Consider the following 8598-nt stretch of genomic DNA (forward strand, 5'->3'; position numbering starts at 1 on the left):
GACTTCACATTCCAGGATGTCTGGCTCTAGGTCAGTGATCACACCATTGTGATTATCTGGGTCATGAAGATCTTTTTTGTACAGTTCTTCTGTGTATTCTTGCCACCTCTTCTTGATATCTTCTGCTTCTGTTAGGCCCATACCATCTCTGTCCTTTATCGAGCCCATCTTTCCATGAAATGTTCCCTTGGTATCTCTAATTTTCTTGAAGAGATCTCTAGTCTTTCCCATTCTGTTGTTTTCCTCTATTTCTTTTCATTGATCACTGAGGAAGGCTTTCTTATCTCTTCTTTCTATTCTTTGGAACTCTGCATTCAGTGCTTATATCTTTCCTTTTCTCCTTTGCTTTTCACTTCTCTTCTTTTCACAGCTATTTGTAAGACTTCCCCAGACAGCCATTTTGCTTTTTTGCGTTTCTTTTCCATGGGGATGGTCTTGATTCCTGTCTCCTGTACAATGTCACGAACCTCCATCCATAGTTCATCAGGCACTCTATCTATCAGATCTAGGCCTTTAAGTCTATTTCTCACTTCCACTGTATAATCATAAGGGATTTGATTTAGGTCATACCTGAATGGTCTAGTGGTTTTCCCTACTTTCTTCAATTTCAGTCTGAATTTGGTAATAAGGAGTTCATGATCTGAGCCTCAGTCAGCTCCTGGTATTGTTTTTGTTGACTTTATAGAGTTTCTCCATCTTTGGCTGCAAAGAATATAATCAATCTGATTTCAGTGTTGACCATCTGGTGATGTCCATGTGTAGAGTCTTCTCTTGTAAGACTCTTACTCTTGTAAGAGTCTTCTCTTAATGGAGTATAGCCTGTAAAAATATTGGATCACTCTGCTGTACGCCTGAAGCTAATAGAATTTTTTATGGCATTCCGACTCTTTAGTGACCCCATGATCTGTAGATTGCTAGGCCCCTCTGTCTGTGGAATTCCAGGACAACCTCTGTCCAGGTTGCAATTTCCTACTCCAGGGGAATCTTCGTGACCCAGGGACCAAACCCGAGTCTCTTGGGTCTCCTGCATTGCGGGTGGATTCTTTACCACTGCCCCACCTGGAAGGCCCACAGTATAACACATCAACCTACATATAGACTAACACAGTACATCAACTACACTTCAATGAAAAACAATATAACCAATGTCATCAAACATGTGTTAAAGCATACCTTTTATAATGCAATATCTTTTATTGATTTTCAGATAATATATTTATTATCAGATACTTTCCAAGTATTTATTATAAAATACTTGGAAACTACAGGGGGATTTTGGAGGTACAGCAATATTAAATTTCTTGACATAGGGGTGGTTGCATTAAGGGACTAACTTTTTAAATAATTTTTAAACTAATTATTTTTAAACAATTTTTTAAACTAATTTTTAAATAAGCTGTTTACTAAGGACTACTGTGCTTTATTATACGCATATTATTCTGTAACAAAGATTTTTTTTTTAGTAAACTGAAGTTTAGGACAACTGTATTCTATAATTGTGAATTATAAAAGACTAATTTATTTATAGTTCAGAAAGAAGGAAGAGAAAGTGATAACTCTTGGTAAATTAAACACCATCTCAAAGCTCCTGAAATTGAAGTTCTTATTATTTTATTAAACAAAGGTTTATCAATATTAAATATCTCCCTATTTAAACCGCCTGGAAAGCAGGTGCTAGTATTGTCCCAACTTGGTTGAGAAACCAAGGGCTGGATGAGGAAGATAACTCACCCAATACAGGAACTGGCAGAACTGAGTTCTAATCCAGGCAAACTGGTTGGGATGCTGAGTGGAAACTTTTTCTTTAGATTATTTTCCATTATAGGGTATTACAAGGTATTGTACTCTACAGTCAATACTTGTTACTTATCTATTTTATGTATAGTAGTTTTTTTAACATTTATATTTGTTAATCCTATACTCCTAATTTATCCTTCCCCTCCCTCCTTTTCCCCTTCGGTAACTTAAGTTTGTTTTCTATGTCTGTGATTCTGTTTCCTATATGAATTTATTTGTATTACTTTTTAGATTCCATGTGTAAGTGATATCCTATGATATTTGTCTTTGTCTGACTTCATTTAGTATGATCATCTCTAGATCCCTCCATGTGGCTGCAAATGGTATTTATCTCAGTCTTTTTTATGATTGAGTAGTATTCTGTTGTATGTATGTACCGCATCTTCTTAGACCATCCATCTGTTGGAGGACATTTGGCTTGTTTTCATGTCTGGGTTCTTATAAGCAGTGTTTTTGTGAACATTGGGGTTTGTGTATTTTTTCAAATTAGAATTATTGTTTTTTCCAGATATATATCCATGAGTGGGATTGCTGGATTATATTTTTAGTTTTTTTGAGGAAGCTCCACACTGTTTTCCGTAATGGCTCAGCAATTTACATTCCAAGTCGGGGCTATCTTACTCACTTCACCAATGGTTCTCAAATGCTTTGGTTAAAGCCTCTTTCTACTTTTAAAAATTATTGAAGGCTCTAAAGAGTTTTGTTCATATGATCTACATCTATCAATATTTACAGTATTAAATTTAAAGCAAAAATTTTTCACCTAAGAGCACACCACCACATGTTTCACTAGCCCTCAAAACAATGTCATCATACGTCACACAACCTCCAGAAAACTCCACTGTGTACAAGTGAGAGAATCCTAGTTAAAAAGTCAAATAATGTCCTGGTAGTATCAAGAAAATAGTTTTCCACACAGCATTGACATGAAACCAGAGCTGCAATTTGGTCACAGACTGATGATGATGTTGATTTGCAACTGTCCTGGGATTATAAGCAGAAGCCCAAACTGCAGTCTTTGAAGTCTCACCCAGAGGCTGCCTGGGACCCTTTCCCATTTGGGACTCCAGATGTTCTGGGACACGGGACTTCCCAGCACTGATTAAGTCTGGATGTTGGTCAAAACCCAATTTGGTGATGTACTCTCTGCTCTATTTCTCTTTTTTCTTAATGCTAGTATGTTGAAAGTAAGCTAGATAATTCTCTAATAAATATCTGTATTATTTATTTGTTAAAAAAAAAAAGAAAGAAAGAAAATAGTTTTCAACTCACATCCCCTAGGGGATGGTCTATACTTTGAGGACCACTGTCTTACACATCACGCTTGTGTAGTAAGAGAAAGATTCCCCCTGCTGTTTATCATACCCACAATTCAGATATCACAATGTAAAATTAAGCCAAGATTTTTATGAATTCAAGACAGCATCAGAAAATCTGAATTTGCATTCTAATACCATCTCTTGATAGCGAGGTAGCCTTGAGAAAATTATTTCATCTCTCTGAGCCTCTGTTCCTCCAAGGGTACACATTAAATTCTATCGACAGCTACAGGAGCCAGAATTGAATGGCATACAAATAAAGAGAAAATGCCCACCATGTTTCCAACAACAATAGGAGTTTCAGAAATATATGTGGAATTTCTAAATGTCATTTTTCTCCCATGAGGAATGAACAAAGGAAAATAAAACTGAAAGAAAAGGAGCCTTAATCTACTTTCCTTAGCAGTTCCACAACATTAAATGATTCAAATCTATCTGACTGCAATTCTTTCAACTTTATGCCCGGTCCTGTGTCCCTAGAAGATAAGGGCTCCGAGTAACTATTCTTTTGGCCCTTTCACCTTTGCCGAAACTCATCCATCACACCTACCAGAAAACTTATGCTGCAAAGTCGAGAACCCCAAATGTCTCCAATTATCTCCGGGACCATAATGGAGTTTTCTAAACAAGTCTGCTTCACTTTATTTTTTCTTCGTTTATTTCTAATTGAGGGATAATCACAGTATTGTGTTGGCCTCTGCCACACATCCACATGAATCAGCCATAGGCATACGTATGTCCCCCCCTTCTGAGCCTCCCTGTCGCCTCCCAGCCCATCCCACCCCCACTTTATTTTTTAATACATAATGATATGCTCTAGCATCATTAGAAAGATGTATGGATAAGGCAAGGAGATAATGGATGATACCATGGAATCAAATAAGCCATGAAAAATCTTGGGAATCATTTCTTTAAATGAGAGTTTGGCAGACTTTCTCTGTAAAGGACCAGAAGGTAAGTTTTTAAGCTTTGCAGGCAATATCATTTTACTTATTTACTTATGACTGTGCTAGCTCTCCATTGTTGCACGAAAGCTTTCTCTAATTGCAGCAAGAAGGGCGTCTCTAGTTGCAGCGAGTGAGGACTACTGTTCTCTGCGGCGCTCAGGCTCTGGAGCAGAGGCTCAGCAGCTGCGAGGCACCGGCTTCATTGCCCCACGGCATGTGGAATCTTCCCAGGCCAGGGATACAACCTGTCCCCTGCGTTAGCAGGTGGATTCTTAACCACTGGACACCAGGGAAGTTCAGCCATCCCATTTTTGTTGTAGCTACTCAACTCTGCCATAGTATAAAAATAGCCGTGGAGAAAAGAATCTTTAAAAAAGAGTAGATATATGTATACATATAACCAATTCACTTTTCTGTACACCTGAAATTAACACAGCACTATAAATCGACTACACTCCAGAAAAAATTCAATTTAAAAATAAAATAAAATGGCCTGGATGAACCTAAGCAGATCCTGTCGAGTTTCATTCTGAAATCAGTCTCCTGGAAAATGTCAAGACATTAAACTTACTTTAAAATCTCTCATATGCAGGTTTATTTTCTATGCCTAAAGATATTATATTGTGATTATCTTTGAGCACCTGAATTTCTTTTCTGGGTGTTTACCATTATTCTAATTTCCTTGTTCTAAATCCCATATTAATAACATTTGCAGAATATAAATGAACTATAATGTATATCATACATAAAGATCCTCAGAATATGAAATATGTTGTTATATTAATGCATTTATGTTTTTCCCTTGAGATAAGTCATTTGTAAAGTAGCTTTTGCATTTTTATTGTAGCATAAGCACAAATAAATATTTTTAAATTAAAAAAATAGAAAAAACATTTTTTAATGTCCTGGAAAAATATCCAGGCAGTTAAAATCAAACCAACTTGGGACTCAGATGTTGCAGGGCCTTTCTTCTATCCCTGAACTAATCAAGGACTTGTTTCTCTTTGACCTAAACGCACTACAACTCCACAAGGATAAGGCACTGTATTTCCATTTATCTTCTAGTTTTATCACAGCTGTGCCATGCCTGTCAGCAAAACTCTGAGGCTGTCAGCATTTTCATTATAATGCTAGCATCTCAGGAGGTTATAAATCTGCCTAAGAAAGCCTGAGCTAAAGCTTAGCATGAGAGCTTCAAGACCACGAATTTTCTCAAGGATGAGCAAGCTGGCTCAACAAAAAGTAAGCTCATACGAAAACCAAATCAAAGAAGTCTTTCTTTAGGCTTCAGGACAAGTTTTGGTTGTGAAGATTCTCAGATAATTAAATTTAACCAGCATTTCTTGGGTTTCTACCAGAGGTAGCCTCTATTAATATTTTGTCTGCCCCACTTTATTTCCCTCTGAGAACCCCTTCCCCTTACTGATGTCAGCCTCTCATGGAGCTGTCAATCAGGGGACTTGCCTTGCCCACCCCCGGGGGCAGTTCACATGCCCTACATGAGCCAATTAGATTGTTTCATCTCTGTAAGCACAGAAGGGCTCCAAGGACACTTTGGGACTGTCCTTGTTTCAAGCTTGCTACAGTTTCTGGGATCAGGGGAACCTCTCTCCTTCTTTGCTCTGTACAAAGTAGCCACGTGGACCTTGAGCTTCTGAGTGGGATGAATTTGAGGGACCACGGAGCATCCCGTTGGTGATATCCAACAGGCAGCTGGATCGGATGCCGCCATGGACTTGGGAGTCATTAGTGAGCTTCAAACAACAGTTCGGAGAAACTCATGGGATCCTTCAGTTCTTTGGAACAATGTTTAAGAGGACTAAGAATGCAGCGAGAAAGGAAACAGTAAAAACAACTAGGGCTCTTACTACATGCTGCATTCTGGGGAAGTGCCCTTGATAGAAACATGCATGAGAATGGTGTACAGTACGGACACGTGCCTGCATGCATGTGTGCGCAGGCATGTCCAGTTCTTTTGCGACCCCATGGACTGTAACCTGACGAGCTCCTCTGTCCATGGGATTCTCCAGGCAAGAATACTGGAGTGGGTTGCCATGCCTCCTCCAGGGCATCTTCCCAACCCAGGGATCGAACCTGAGTCTCTCATGTCTTCTACGTTGGCAAGCAAGGACTTCACCACTAGCACGACTTGAAAGGCAAAATGAGACTTTTGCTACCAAAGCCCAAGTCGTTCCCACTCTACCATACCATTTGTTTTCACAGAAAATAAAAATATGGTTACCAAAGGGGAAGCTGGGGGAGGAATAAATTAGGAGCTTGAAATTATCAGATATATACTACTTTATATAAAACAGATAAACAACAAGGACCTAATCTATAGGACAGGGAACGATACTCAGTATCTTGTAATAACCTATAATGGAAAAGAATCTGAAAAAGAAGATATATAACTAAATTACTTTGCAGTGTACCAGAAACCAACACAGCATTATAAATCAACTATACTTCAATAAAACAAAAACAAACAAAAAACCACAGTGAGATACCCAACACATACACCACAAGGGTTAAATTAAAAAAAAAAAAAGACAATACGAAGTGTTGGTAAGGATGTGGAGCAACACAGCTGTTCCACATGTTTCCATTAAACAACAGCCTAGACTCATTTATGAGCCCCAGAAGTATGCATCACCCATTCATTTGGTGTGTGTTTGTAGTCTAGTCATTTACTTTGCCCTTGTGACTATCATACTTCAACTACACAAAGGACTTACTATAAACAGAGATTATACCGTGAGACCTCAGGCACTCATGGTACCAATGTCTTTGTCAGTCAAGCCTTATTCCTCTCATGCTGCCTGTACTTCCCTTGAGAGGCCTCATCCCCCTTTCTCTGTGCAAGTAAGAGGGCAGTGGCCCCAGTCACTAGTGACCCAAGCCAATCCAAGAAAGCATGGGGATTTTCTCCTGTGGCGACACCAATTAAAAAGACAGGCAAGGCTGTGTCCTTTCCAAAACACTGGGGCATTAGTATGTTAGGCTAAAAAGCTGTGACTAGTACATCCAAAAATATTAAGTGGTACAAACAAAACAGAAGTTTACTTTTCAGCCACAAAACAGTCCAAAGAAGGTATTGTTGATTGGCCACAACTGTTCCATGCGGTATTTTGGGGACCTAGGCTGTTTCAACCTCATGGCTCTAGAATACTTTTATCGTCATCATCCTCATCAACATCTATCTATCATAAAGAAAAGAGAGTGTGGGGGAGGCTGATGTCCTTTCTTAAAAGCCCAGTGCAGAGGTAACATTCACCACATGCATGTTCACTACAGAGTGGGAAATGTAGAATGGGAACTGTTGTCCATCCAATACCTCTGGCCAAAATCCAAGTGCTGTACAAAGAGAGGATAAATGTTAGTGGTCAGCATGTGGACCCAACCATCCCGGGTTTATCTGCTTTGTTGAAGATTATCCCAGCAGATAAAATAACAGACAAGAAGCTCTGTGAACTCTTTTATCCCTTTTTATTCACTACTGAGCCCTTTTCTCTTAGTCCTGGGCTTCCCTTTATATCACCTCCCCCGTGATACCACCCTATCTCTTTGATTAGAGGAAGCAGAGAATTCAATAATCTCTCCATTGTAACAGAACAGAGAGCCCAGAAAAAAATCCACTTCCCTACAGTCAATTAATCTTTAACAAAAGAGGCACAAATATACAATAGAGAAAAGACAGTCTCTCCAGCAACTGGTATTTGGGAAAGTTGGACAGCCACATGTAAATCAACAAAGTTAGAACACACCCTCACACCACACGCAAAAATAAACTCAAAATGCGTTAAAGACTAAAATATAAGATGTGACACCATAGAACTTCTAGAAGAGAACATAGACAAACATTCTCTGGTGTAATTCACACCAGTGATTTCTTGGGTCAGTCTCCCAAAGCAATAGAAATAAAAGCAAAAATAACCAAATGGAACCAAAACAAACTTATAAACTTTTAAACAGCAAAGGAAACCATAAACAAAACAAAAAAGGTAACCTATGCACTGAGAGAAATGTTTCCAAATGGTATAACAGACAAGAGCTTAATTTTCAAAATATGCAAGAGCTCATACAATTCAATAACAGCAACAGAAAACAATTGAAAAATGGGCAGACCTAAATAAGAATTTTCCCAAAGAAGACGGGAAGACAGCTAATAGGCACACAAGAATCATTGCTAATTATTCAGTTCAGTTCAGTCGCTCAGTCGTGTCCGACTCTTGGCGACCCCATGAATTGCAGCACGCCAGGCCTCCCTGTCCATCACCAACTCCTGGAGTTCACCCCGAGTCATGTCCATCGAGTCAGTGATGCCTTCCAGCCATCTCATCCTCTGTCGTCCCCTTCTCCTCCTGCCCCCAATCCCTCCCAGCATCAGAGTCTTTTCCAACGAATCAACTCTTCACATGAGGTGGCCAAAGTATTGGAGTTTCAGCCTCAGCATCAGTCCTTCCAAAGAACACCCAGGACTGATCTCCTTTAGGATGGATTGGTTGGATCTCCTTGCAGTCCAAGGGACTTTCAAG

The sequence above is a fragment of the Bison bison genome, unplaced genomic scaffold (assembly GCF_000754665.1).
Source record: "Bison bison bison isolate TAMUID 2011002044 unplaced genomic scaffold, Bison_UMD1.0 scf7180017864236, whole genome shotgun sequence".
NCBI classification, from domain to species: domain Eukaryota; kingdom Metazoa; phylum Chordata; class Mammalia; order Artiodactyla; family Bovidae; genus Bison; species Bison bison.